Raw genomic sequence first — 12,476 nt, 5'->3', positions numbered from 1 at the left:
GCCTCACGGGGACACTTCCCTTTTATGTCACAGGTGCCACAGCCTGTCCCAGCCAGCCCTGCCCATTGTCCCCACCCCGGCTCAGTGACTCACAGTGGCCCCTGGCAACCAAAGAACCAAAGCCCCACACCCCCAGAGTGCAGCCCTACCCATGTGCAAGGGGGCCCCAAAGGGTTCCCTGCACAAAGCAGCCCCTCCAAACCCTTGTCAGATAGAAAACTGGGGGACGTGACCCTTGGATGCTTTTAGTACACAGATACAAGCTTTTCTTGAATAATGGAGGGGATCACTTTTTAATTATTAATATTTACAGTTATCCATTTGGGGACAGGATGTCCTACAGGCTAATGTGGTGTCACATTTGGAGTGAAAAGTACTTTTCAAAGAAACCCAGGGTGCATGGGTGATGCAGAGGAAGCTGCCAAGTCACCCAATGTGAAGCTCAACACTGCTTTGCAACAGCACTGCCCTTTCACACACATCTTTGGCAAAGACAAAGATGTCAGGGTTTAGTTTCTAAATCAGTAATACTTGACAAGACCTCTTTATGAACTGACAGCAAGAGAACTTAGGAGCAGCTTAGGGTTGGCAAGTGTAGGAGCCCAGAAGAGAAGGGCTGATGGGTATGTCATGAACACTGACAGCTGGATGGTCGTGGAGCTGACCAAGGACTGCCAGATACAAAAGACATCACCTGCTGGACTTGAACCAAACACCAGCCCCCTCCTCTCCCTTAACCACTCAACCACAGCCTGCACACACCCACACCTGCCAGGGCCAACTGGCTGTTTCTCTTCTCTTTTCTGCCTGGGGGCGAAGGAAGAAGGACAGAGAGGGCATTTGCCTTCGGGCCAGAGGGAAGGGGAAGGAGATCCCCCCAAATCCATCCCTGGCAGGATGGGGGCTGGAAGAGACATTGGGGGACCGCCAAGAATATTTTCGAGGGGAAGAAAGGATGGGGGCACCCACAGGGGGTTGGGGGGGGGGAGGGACCCAGGAATCTCGTGGTGGGACACTGGGGAGTTCCCAGTAGTTTCTTGGGGGGGTGGACCCCCAGCAGTCCGGGGTGGAAAAATGGACAGAGGAATCCGCCGTAAAGGGTTGGTGACATCCAAAAAACTCTAGGAGGGGGTCGGGAGGGGCCCCGGAGTCCTGAAGAGTGTTTGGGGGTCCCCAGGAGGGAGTCTGGGGGTCTGAGGTGGTCCCAGGAGATTTTCAAGGGTTAAGGGGATGCACAGGAGATTTGGGGGACGAGGGGGAAAGGCGGAGGGTCCCCAGGAGTCTTGAGGGGGATCTGGGCGGTTCCCGAGAGTCTTGGGGGAGATTCGGAGGGGTCACCAGGAGCCCCCGGACCCCCTGAACTCACCCCACACCACCATGGCCTCGTTGGGGCCACACGTGAAAAATATCGTGGCGGGGGGAGACCCTGGGGCCGGGATCGATCGGGACCAATCGGGTTCAATCCCGATCCTCCCCTCCCCCGCCATCACCGCCCCGCTCCCGGCAGCCCCCGCGGAAGTTTCGACGTTCTATCGGGTGACTCACCGGCACAAGGACAGGGGCCCAGCAGAATTTGGCAATGACGTCATTCCAGCAGAGCTGTTCTATTGGCTGCGACCCACGAGGGAGCCCAAAACCTGTTCATGGCTTGGGGGGGAAGGACAGCCGGCACGGCCGGGAACGGGGGTGCAGAGGGTGTTCAAGTGCCCAGGAAAGGGGCAAAAAACTTTCCCCTCTCCCTCCCAGTGCCCCCTCAGCCCATCCCAGTGTCTCCCCTCTCTCCCAGTGCCCCCTCAGCCCATCCCGGTCTCTCCCCTGCTCTCCCAGTGTCCCCGTCCATCGAGGTCCCAGCCTGGCCCTGCCCCCTGCTCTGCTCCGGCCTGGATTTCTCCCCTGCAGGGGCAGCTGAGGTGGCTCCAGGGCGGGCGGGAGCTTCCGGGGCAGGGGGTGGCTCCTGACATGCTGCTGGAACCGCCCCTGTCTGGGCGGGCCCGTCAGCCTGGGGCACCTCCTCACCCGAGCCTGGGGGACGGGTCGGCAACTGGGAGGGGCTTTGGGAAGGAATGGGGAGGCTGAGAAGGGCTTGGAGGTCGTGGGGGTAACTGGGAAGGGGGTTGGGGGAGTTTGGGGGTTTGGGAGGGAGGTTGGGGAGATTGGGGCAGCTGTGAGGGGTTTTGGGGAATCGTCGGGGATGTGGGAAGGAACTGGGAGAGAGTTTGGGGGCATACTCAAGGGGAAGGGGGCAACTAGGAGAGGGTTTGAAAGGTCCTGGGAGGGCTGGAGGTAACTGGGAGGGGTTTGGGGGCATCTTGTGGGTTTTTGTGGGTCTGGGAGGCAGTCTGGGGGCCTCGGAGGGTTTAAGGGGAAGTTGGGAGTGTCCTGTGGGACCGGGATGGGATTTGAGGGTTCCTGGAGGGGCTGGGAGGGCTTTATGCCTTTATACTGCGGGCATTGTCTAGTATTGATGGGGGTAATGACTGTTTCATAATCATCCAAATTTTAACAAGACTTTTAAGGTGGTCAACCTCAGTTTGAAGCAGCTCATTTTTAGCAACAAATTTATCTGATTTTTCTCCTGTTTCCCTCTCAAAGGCTAACGATGACTTCAACACCACATTTTCTGATTTCAAAGCAGTAGACTCAACATCAGAAATCCATTCCTGACTTCCCTGTCACCACTCCATCCGAATGTCTGTGCACTCACTGTGGCCTGAGAGAAACCTGCCTGTTTGCAGCGCACTGACTGGGCAACTTTTCTTTTTGCAGGTGGAAAAGGGCAGATAAAGAAAAAACAGATGGGTCCAGCAGAAGTGATGCTGCTTCTGTCAAAAGCAGAGCAGAGGCCGAAAGCACTTTAGGAAGTTGCTTACAGAAGCACTTCTGCATTCCAAGTTACAGCTCAGGAGTCTCAGTGACTTGTCCAACATGGGAGCTCCTTTTCCATTTCTCAACCCCCAGATTCCTCAGGAGTAGGAAACTGAAAACACTGACTCAGAAAAGCTCCATTCCTTCCTAATAATTGTGCTTTGTCCTTCCCATTTGACAGTGCTCTTGGAAATGTGCTGGTGTGATCTGGATCTGGGAGCAGCCCTGACCTCCCACAGCCCTGACCACACACACCTCATCCAACGGCAGGAAGAACCTGCCTGGCTCCTGCTGGGGTTCTCACCACCCACCGACAGCTTCTCCCTGCAGAGGGGTGGGCAACTACCCAGGCAGGATGAGACCTGACCCCAGCAGGCAGCAAAGTCCCTGCCCTGGCACAAAGAACCCCGGAGCACAGGGACCCTGCTCTGCAGGACAGCCCCGGGCTGCACCCCCACCTTCCCACCCCGCAGCCATCCCTGGGAGAAGGAGCCCACCTGCGCTGTCCCTCTGACGGTGCTGCAGGGAAGGCCTGCCCTGGAGAACATCCTCCTCCGGCGCAACAGAGACACTGGGAGAGTCCTGACAGATGTGCAAGGCTGTGGGATGTGGTAGCTTTAGGAGATTCCTCCAGGAACACAAGCGACATTGCCCTGCACCTGTAGACTCACTCTGCAGAGGAGTGTGAAGTTGTGTCCCCAAGTTGTGTCTCAGCTGAACACCTCCCATCTTTCTGCTGCCTTTAACCTCCCTTTGCCTTTCTTCTCTTCTCTCGTGCCTACAGGCAGTGCCCTCGGCCCTGCTGGGCTGTGCAGAGGAGCTGCTCCTGGGCAGAGCTGTCTCTCTGCAGTGCTGCCCGCTTGCCAGGATTTCCCTGTGTGCCAGGAGCCCGGCCCAGCTGAGCAGCACAGCAAGAGCCAAAGGCAGCCCTTTCTCTGCCCCTCTGGGTTCCCCGCAGGTGTCCCTGGGGCTCCAGGGGAACCTGCTGTGGAACAGACTGAAGGAAACAATGATGTTCCCTCTTCTCACCTCTTCAGTGACACTTCTTTCCAGCAGTGACACTTCTTTCCAGCAGTGACATTTCTCCTCTTAGAAAATTACCAGGGTATGATGATCACCTTTTCTAGTTTCATCATTACACAGGACACCAGGAGGGTGACAGCAAAGGATCTGGTAACTCCCTGGCACAGCGGGGGTTTTCCTGGAGTCACACAGAGAAATGTGTCAGGGCTCTGAGAGGTGTCCAACCCTGAGCTGGACTGATGCACACACGGGGGTGTTCAGAGACACGAGTCCTTCCCTGGCACACACACAGGCAGTTCATTGCAGCAGGGGCAGTGTCTCCCTGGGCTCCTGCTACCACTCCCAGAGCCTGGAGCCACCTCAGCCCTGTAATGCTCCCACCCTGCCCACTCCTACACTTCAGATGAACATTGGGGTTTTCTAGTCACTGGAACTGCCCAGACCAGCCCCTCCCTGGTCCCCCCATCTCCCTGCCCCGCCCCAGCCCAGCAGAGCAGCACAGTCGTTTCTGGTCCTGCAGCAAGAAAGGGAGGCAATAGAGGACAGGGACAGTGACTGCATGTCTGGACTGCTCAGGAGATCATCAGCTCAGGCGGCAGCTCCTGCAGCCCCAGGGCCAGACCCGCTTCCCAGTGGCCCAGGCAGCTGCTGCCACGTGGGCACAAGCTCTGCTGCCCAGGAGGGTCCTGTAGTGAAGGACTTTGCAGATGGCCACGTAGCGGTCATAGGACATGATGGTGAGAAGGGCAAGCTCCGCTGTGATCAAGAAGAAAAGCAAAAAACACCTGTGCAGCTCATCCTGAGTAGGACATGCCCCTGGTGTTCCAGAGGGAATTGGTCATGGCTTTGGGGAGAGTGGTGCAGATGCAGCGCGGGTGTGTGAGGGAGAGGTGGAGCAGGAAGAAGTCCCTGGGGGGTGTGCAGGTGGTGGTGGCAGGCTACGGCGCTGAGGATGAGGCCGTTGCCCAGGAGGGCAGCCAGGGAGATGCCCAGGAAGAAGCAGAAGTGCAAGAGCTGCAGCCAGGAGGAGGAAGTGGGGGATGGAGCTGCTGTTGGACATGAGCTTCCTCCGGGCATCAGGAAATGTCCAAGGAGGAAAAGGCAGTGAAAACTTTGGGACAGGTTTCCTAGATCAAACCCATGAATTCCTCTGAGCATCTACCCTCATCCCAAGTATCTGCAGTCACACATATATAGATTCTGGACTGTAGAAGACAGGCTTAGCATGACTTTAAGATGATTTCTTCTCAATTTTTTGATTTATTTTTCTACTGCCAGGTCTGAGAGGGGCATCGTGGAACCAAAGGAACCCTGAGACATTTCAGAATCCCACATGTGTTGGGTCTGTCTGAACTGGAGTTCATTTTCTCACTGCAGGCGTCACAGTGCTGTGCTTTGCATTGGGAGCTACAAAGGGGTTAATCACACCAGTGCTTTGGCAACTGCTGAGCAGGGCTGGTGCAGCATCTGCATTGTCGGCTTTGTCCCCTGAATCGGGGGCAAGATCATGGGAGGCGATACAGACAGGTCAGTTGAGCCAAATGGACCAAAGGGACATTGCAGAATATATGGCGTCAGCTCAGCTACAAGAACTCAGGAAAGGAACAGGAAAGGGGGAAAATCCATTTTTTTACAATACATGCCTTCTGAGCGGCTTCTCTGTGTGGTGAAGCCCTGCTTCCCATGAAGTGGTCAGGTATCGCTGCTGACAGGAAGTAGAGAGAAAATTTTTTATTTTCCTCTTCACTTATGCATGCACCAACTTTGGCTTTTGCTTTAGTAAAGTGCCTGATCTCAAGGTAGAAATAATTTTCCATCCTATTCTGTCTCTTCTGTCTGGCTGGGAAGGGCAGCAATAGAGCAGCTTGGTGGGCACCTGGCATCCAGGTAAGGTCAACCCACTGCAACATTGCAGGGTCTCATGGAACCAAAGGACTGCTGGGAGACTGGGGGAACTCACGGAATCAAGTGGCCGTCTTGGCACTGCCCTGCATCATAGAAGCAAATGTTCCCTGGGAAACTACAGAAACCAGGGACTTAAGGGACATCATTGGGATGTGCGGGACCTCATGGAATTAAACAAACCGTGGGATATCTTTGGAACTTCATGGAATCAAAGGGATAAAACAAAAGAATTAAACCCCATGACCAGAAACCATTGGATCCAACATTTCTTTAATATGCCAGTTGGGGATTCATGGGGGTACTCTGCCATGCATGAATCAAAGAATCAGTATAAATTTCGGAGTATAAATACAGTGATACTTGAAAGACCCTCCCCTTCACAAGCAGTCCAAAATTCTCTTCTGATTTTAGGGTCAAATAGCCTCTTGGATTTTATTCGTGGAGCAAGACTGCCATCTAGCGTCCATTTCTTCTGGGAGGGGCAGTCATTTTCACAGAGTGGTCTTCTCCCTTAGCAGGCCTCGTAGCATCTCTGATTGATCTATCCGACCCCTAACCCCTAAACTAAATGCTTTAGGACCAGCTAAGACGTGTCTTAGAACTTCCCATTTGCTTAAACAATGTATAATTGACTTTCTTCTTAACAGAACAATCTCTTATTAAACAAGTTTTCTGAGGCCTGTCAGCTAATTTCTTGAAGATGGGCATATGATACACTCTCTATTAGTTTCCATGTATCATCTACATTCTCTCTCCTACAACTAATTGTAGTCTTAAAAGAAAAGAAAAGACTGCTCCCATGCCAAGAAAGCAAACCCCTTTGTTGATTAGGATTTTTATCTAAGAAAAACTTCTGATTTACGAAGCCATTAAGGATGGAGATCCTCTCTCATTTCAGTGCCATTGTGACAATATGGGGCCTCCTGTAACACATGGAACACAGAACACTGCACATTCCCAAGCAATCAAGGGGCCATTGTAACACTCCAGGGCCTCCTGGAAGATGGAGGCCCCGCAGAGAGACCTCAAATCAGAGGTTTGGGCAATCCTCAGCCAGAGGAAGTTCAACAAGGGGAAGTGCCAGATTCTGTCCCTGTGATGGGGCAACCTCGAATGTCCGGACAGACTGGGAATGATATTCTGCATAGCAACGCTGGAAAATGGCCTCTGGGGTCCTGGTGGATGGCCAGTTGGCCAAGAGTCAGTGGTGCTCTGGCGGGGGCTCACTGCTCAGTCACAGGAGGGTTTTCAGACACACGAGTCCTTTGCTTGCACACAGATACAGACAGTTCATGGCAGCAGGGGCAGTATCTCCTGGGGTTCCTACTGCCAAGCCAGGAGCCTGGATGCACCTAAGCCCTTGTGGGGTGCCACCTGCTCTGCCACTATCTGAGATGCCCCACCGCCTGAGAGATGGAAACGCGGAGCTCTGTCCAAGAGAAGCACATCCCAGAGCTGCACGCATGGGCTTTGCCAGGATTTAGAACCGTAAATGCAATGTGACACCGAGACACTCTTTGTCCCACATAACTTCAAGGTCTCCCCGGGAGGTTGATGGCAATTGTTCTTGCTCAGGGTCATCTCCCCACACCAACAGCAGGTGTGTGCTCAAGACTTGTCTGTGCAATGCAAACAGATACACCCTGTCTAGTTCTTCTGGTCTCTCCAAGGAAGGCAAAAGAATCTCTGTGTGCCGGGTGAGAAGCCAGTGCTGGAAGTTGTGGTTCTATTGTGAGTGCCAAGAGCGGATGGCAGGTCTGTGATGAATGCCCTGAGGAGATGACCTGGGCTTTCCAGTGCACATGGCAATAGATCACACCCTGCTTTGGTGGTCATTTATGTCCTATGGAGGTGACAGAGATGGGAAAGAGAATGAAATTTTTGAAGGTACCTCTGAGTGCCCCTCAACCTGCTGCAAATGTGCAGTACATCCAGTTCAGGTGTGAGAGGCTGTTGCCTGGTCCTCTGAGCAAGAAGAGCTGGACGAGGGACACAGCAGAACTCGCTTACTGAGCCTGCATCTCCATGAATCCCAAAACAAGTGCGAGGGGTTATGCCACGTCCGAGTTTTCTCAGGGGAAGGTGTTTCTCCCATGCACTGCCTCCCTGTGGCACTGGTGCCACAGCCCCCGACAAAACCACAAGTGGTCTTTGTCCCTAGCAAAAGTGCTCCTGCTGCTAGCAGGGATGTTCCACGGGAAAGGCCAGGAGATGTTGAGCCCAGAGGGCACTGAGCCCGGAGGGATGTTCTGCCTCTCGTGCCCCTCTACAATTCTCGCAAGCACTTGCCCTGGAGGACAATTCAGGAGTCTCCATGTGCCAAAAGAGAGATGTGAGGGAAGAGACGATGGCGGTGTAAGAAGCACATGGCCTGTCAATCTGAAGATCCTCGATACAAAACACCACCCCTGCCACCCAGCCCGACCCCGCCGGTTCTACGGCGCAGAGCACGGACCGCCGCCGCGCTGCCGCCGCTGTCGCCTGGCCTCCGCCTCCAGCCAGCACCCGAGGAGAGCCCGAGAGACGCCGGCGCCTGTCCCTGCCCCGGGGCGGATTTGTCGGAGGAGGACAGGGGAGGAGGGAGAGGAAGGCAGAGGAGGCGGAGAGGAGGCGACCCGCCAGGAGCAGAGAGTCGGGGCTGGCGGGGGCAGCGGGCGCCGGGAAGCGGATCGGCGGCTGCGGCGCTGTCGGAGAGCGGGGCTGGTGGCGCTGGCCGCGGTTTTGATCTGTGCGCAGGGCTGGCGGCCGGAGACCGTAGGGGTCGGGGCAGCCCTCTGGGGTGGACGTGCGTATTCCTCGAGGTTGCCCTCCTGTCTGGTAGGTTCTTCACAAAGCTCTTCTCCCGAACTATCTTCCCAGCCCTCCCTCCCTCTGGTCCATAAAGTATTCCCTGGGAACACTCATCGCTTTTTTCTTTGTCGAGCCGTTATTCTTTCCTTGCTTTACTCTCTGTCCTTAAGTGAATTCGTGCAGTCCGTCCTTCCCCTTTCCTACTTTTCTTCCTCTCTTCGCTTGGCTTAATCCCACAGCTTTCCATTCTTCAGTGACTTCACCAATCCACTTCTCTTTTCCGCTCACCTCTCTCCAGCAAATATTAATGGACATTTCAACTACTACACACCTTTATATCCTCTTAAAATTCTTCTCCGTATTGGCTTGACTGCTGCTGTGCCCTTTGTTTTGGGAAAAAACATCCAGTGCAAAAACACTTCCGACAACTTTTCTTCATCTCCCTGCCAGTGTCTGCAGGTAGAACCCAGGTGCAGCAGGACCCATTGGTAGAGACCACCGAGAGCAGTGAAATCACCAAGTGCTCACACGCCAACATACGAAACGGTGATTTTATCCATTCCTACCAGCAGCTCCCGGGTCACAGCCCCGAGCTCCTCGTACGCGCTGCTAAATGGTCCAGAGAGCTGCGGGCGCCAACGGGGTGGCTGTTGGTGACGGGAGACGGTCTTTCCGCTGTCCTCTGGCTCTCTGGGCCCCATCATGGGAACGCGGCTCTGTATTCCTGGGCCCTGGCGGACACGGACTCATTGACACTGTCGTCTTCAGAGATTTCAGGGGATTCTCTTAGAAATAAATCTCGGTTAATTGGTTCTACGGCAGAGCAAATTAGCACCCCTATGAAAATATGGTTTTTCATTCCTACACAGAGCGCAGGCTTGCGACAGAATGCCTGAGTGCATAGTGATTTATACAGCACAGGGCAGCGCAAATCTGGGCATCCTGCAGTCAGCTGCCATGTGTGTCCCTACCTTCTCTTGAGGCATCGTCTCCTGGTTACTCTGATCCACTCCAGGCAGGAACCGCGATTCTCTGGTTCATGAAGATCTTTCTCTTTGGATAGGAGGAGGGGTTCTTGCCTTGCCTGGAGTGTGGAAAAGACAGAGAGTAAGGGTCCGCAAGATTTGGAGTGTCACTCGTCAAGGATCTGAACACTACATTTTGGACGTGTTCTGAAGAAGCTGTGAAGGCAGACAGTGCGAAGGAGCGAGGTGCAACCAAGCCAGACCAAGCGTTAGAGGTGGTGAGAGAGGAAAGCAAAGCAGTAAGAAAGGAGAGACCTCCAGCCATGTGGCCCTGGCCTCAGGAAGGATGGTTGCAGGACCATCCTTCATTAGCCTCTCAGTAAAAATGCAGAATTCTCAACTTCCTCTAAATGTGTTATCTCTCCTCTGATAGTTAAGATGGTAGAAAATTTTCAGGAGCACACAGACATAAGGAGGGTGAACTCGATAATGCTCTTCCACCTGGGAAGCATGTGAAAGCCTCTGTTTCCTGTGGTGTGATGGGTGCCTGGGATCCCTCTGGACTTGGTTTAGGGAAGGGGCTGGGTGTAAGGGTCTCCATCTGCCAAGCCCCCAGACCTTCAACTGCCCTGACTGGGCCAGGGCTCTCCTAGCCCCACCACTCACAAGCAGCACTCTGGCAGTTGCCCAATGTGCTCCCTGTATGTGCGTCAGGGTCTTCATCCTGTTCCCTGCTCATCCCTCAGTACATTCCCTAGGGCATATGCTCTCCTTGCCATCGCTGGAGCTGGGATATCCAGCAGCCCTGCTGGAGACACGTTCCTCTCAGACTTTGCGTTTTCGCAGAAGAGAAAGGCAAATCTAGAGACACTGGGCTGCTGCCCAGCAGGGCTCATCTCCCTTTCCCGGGGAGCTGGGAGAGAGGCATTCTTCCCAGGCAGATGAAGAAGGACAGGGGAAAAGCCACAGAAGCGGAGGAGACACGTGTTCCCCGAGGAAGCTGCAAGCAACCCAGAGAGCTGAGGACAGCACGGGAAGATGTGAAAGGTGCAGAAGGGTAGAAGCCCGGAACTCCCAAAAGCACATCAGTGGGTGTGCAGCAGAGCAGGCAATTGCAACTGGGGAGGGGAGGACTGCACTGCGAGCTGACCGGGAACAATCTCTGCCCATGACTGAGACCCCAGAGCCAGGCAATGCTCAGAATGCCATCGGCTGGGGGAGCCAGACGGGTTGCTGCTTGGGGAGGGAGAAACCCAAAGAGAGCATTTGAGGTACTGAAAGTACAGTTCATTTCTCGGCCCTCCTGCTTCCTTTGCTCCCCCTCTAAGAGATTCGTTTCTGGCAGCTCTCTTCTCTCGGCACAGGGTGGAGATTTCTGACACTCTCGGCAAACAGGCAGGTTTGTCTCGGCATGAAATTTGGCTACCTCGTCGTCACTTTCTGCCTGGTACACCTCCTCTCTATATCCCAGCTTTTCATAAATGCATTCTTTTTCCTCCCAGGAAATATTCAACTGCCTTTTCAGGCCCCGTGGGGGAATACAACTGAATAGAGAAACATCGCTGCAGATCATGTACTTGCTGTCCTTCATGTGTTCACTCCAGGCGATCTTACTTCCCTAAAGAAATAAAGAAGGAAAGAAGAGAAAACTCAGGCCTCCTTCTCTCTCTCTGCTCGTCACTTCAACTTCGCTATCCCTCTCCGTCTGTCCTCTCCTCCACATGCTTCCACCAAAAGATATCTCGGCTCTCTCTGCAGTCACACATTTCTCCTTTTCTAAAGAAAATCAGGAGATCATTCCAAAACTGCTCCAGGTCTATCAAACTCACATCTCACTAACTTTATTAATGCATCCCTTTCAACCTGCGGGCTGCCTATGGCACGACTTCCAGTTTTCCCTAGCTGGCAACATATTCAAATCTCTCTGTTTGCAGTGGGCCATGGCTTACGGGGGCTGCGATACACCGGGAGACCGATCGACATCTGTGGGGAGCGGAGCTGTCAGCAGGAGCATTTCTGCTGGAGACAAATAGCACCTTAGTTTTAGACTTGGGCTGTGGCACCAGTTCTACGTCGAAGCAGTGCATGGGTGAAGCACCTGCCCATGAGAAATCACGGCATGGCATCTCCCACCCGCTTTGGACCAATGGAGATACAGTCTCCGTGATGAGATCCCAGTTGTGTCACTTCTCCTGCTCAGAAGACTAGGGAACACCTGAAATATGTATACTTGTCCTGAAAACAGAGAGCTCTAACTATTTGGGCAGCCTGGAGAAAACTGGAGGTCGTGCCAGAGGCAGTCTGGAAGTAGAATCTGACGAATAATTAAGTTTAGTGAGATGAGGATTTGATAGGCCAGGGGTAAATTCAGTGTTCTAGCACTGGTGCCTCTAGCACTGCGCTGTGTTTTTTACGTCACTTGGCACCCAGGTACTCAAGCCTGTTCTCTTTGTATGGTTGAAACCCCTGTTTTAATAGAAGCGCTAATACCCAACTCGTCTCCATGACGGTGCCCGGAGAGCCAGAGGACGGTGGAAAGACCATCACCCATCACCGACAGCCACCCCGTTGGCGTCCGCATCTCTCTGGACCATTTAGCAGTTCTCTGGACAATTTAGCACTGAGGAACTCGGGGCTGTGACCTGAGAGCTGCCGGTAGGAATGGATAAATTCACTGTTTCGTATGTTGGCGTGTGAGCACTTGGTGATTTCACTGCTCTCGGTGGTCTCTACCAATGGGTCCTGCTGCACCTGGGTTCTACCTGCAGACACTGGCAGGGAGATGAAGAAAAGCCGTCGGAAGTGTTTTTGCACTGGATGTTTTTTCCCAAAACAAAGGGCACAGCAGCAGTCAAGCCAATACGGAGAAGAATTTTAAGAGGATATAAAGGTGTGTAGTAGTTGAAATGTCCATTAATATTTGCTGGA

At 53.7% G+C, this 12,476-nt stretch overlaps 1 long non-coding RNA gene across 1 annotated transcript; it reads left to right on the top strand.

Moving 5' to 3' along the window:
- Positions 1 to 3,926: 3,926 nt before the first annotated feature.
- On the top strand, positions 3,927 to 6,025 carry LOC127471733 (uncharacterized). The gene is made up of 3 exons (XR_007904753.1): positions 3,927 to 3,970; positions 5,167 to 5,415; positions 5,804 to 6,025. It is a non-coding gene; the product is annotated as an uncharacterized LOC127471733 (long non-coding RNA).
- Positions 6,026 to 12,476: the final 6,451 nt, after the last annotated feature.

The sequence above is a fragment of the Manacus candei genome, unplaced genomic scaffold (assembly GCF_025592945.1).
Source record: "Manacus candei isolate 608988 ecotype Guabito, Panama unplaced genomic scaffold, ASM2559294v1 h1tg000003l, whole genome shotgun sequence".
Lineage (NCBI taxonomy): Eukaryota > Metazoa > Chordata > Aves > Passeriformes > Pipridae > Manacus > Manacus candei.
Note: the sequence above shows the minus strand (reverse complement) of the source record. Positions and strands in the feature narration are given on the sequence as shown.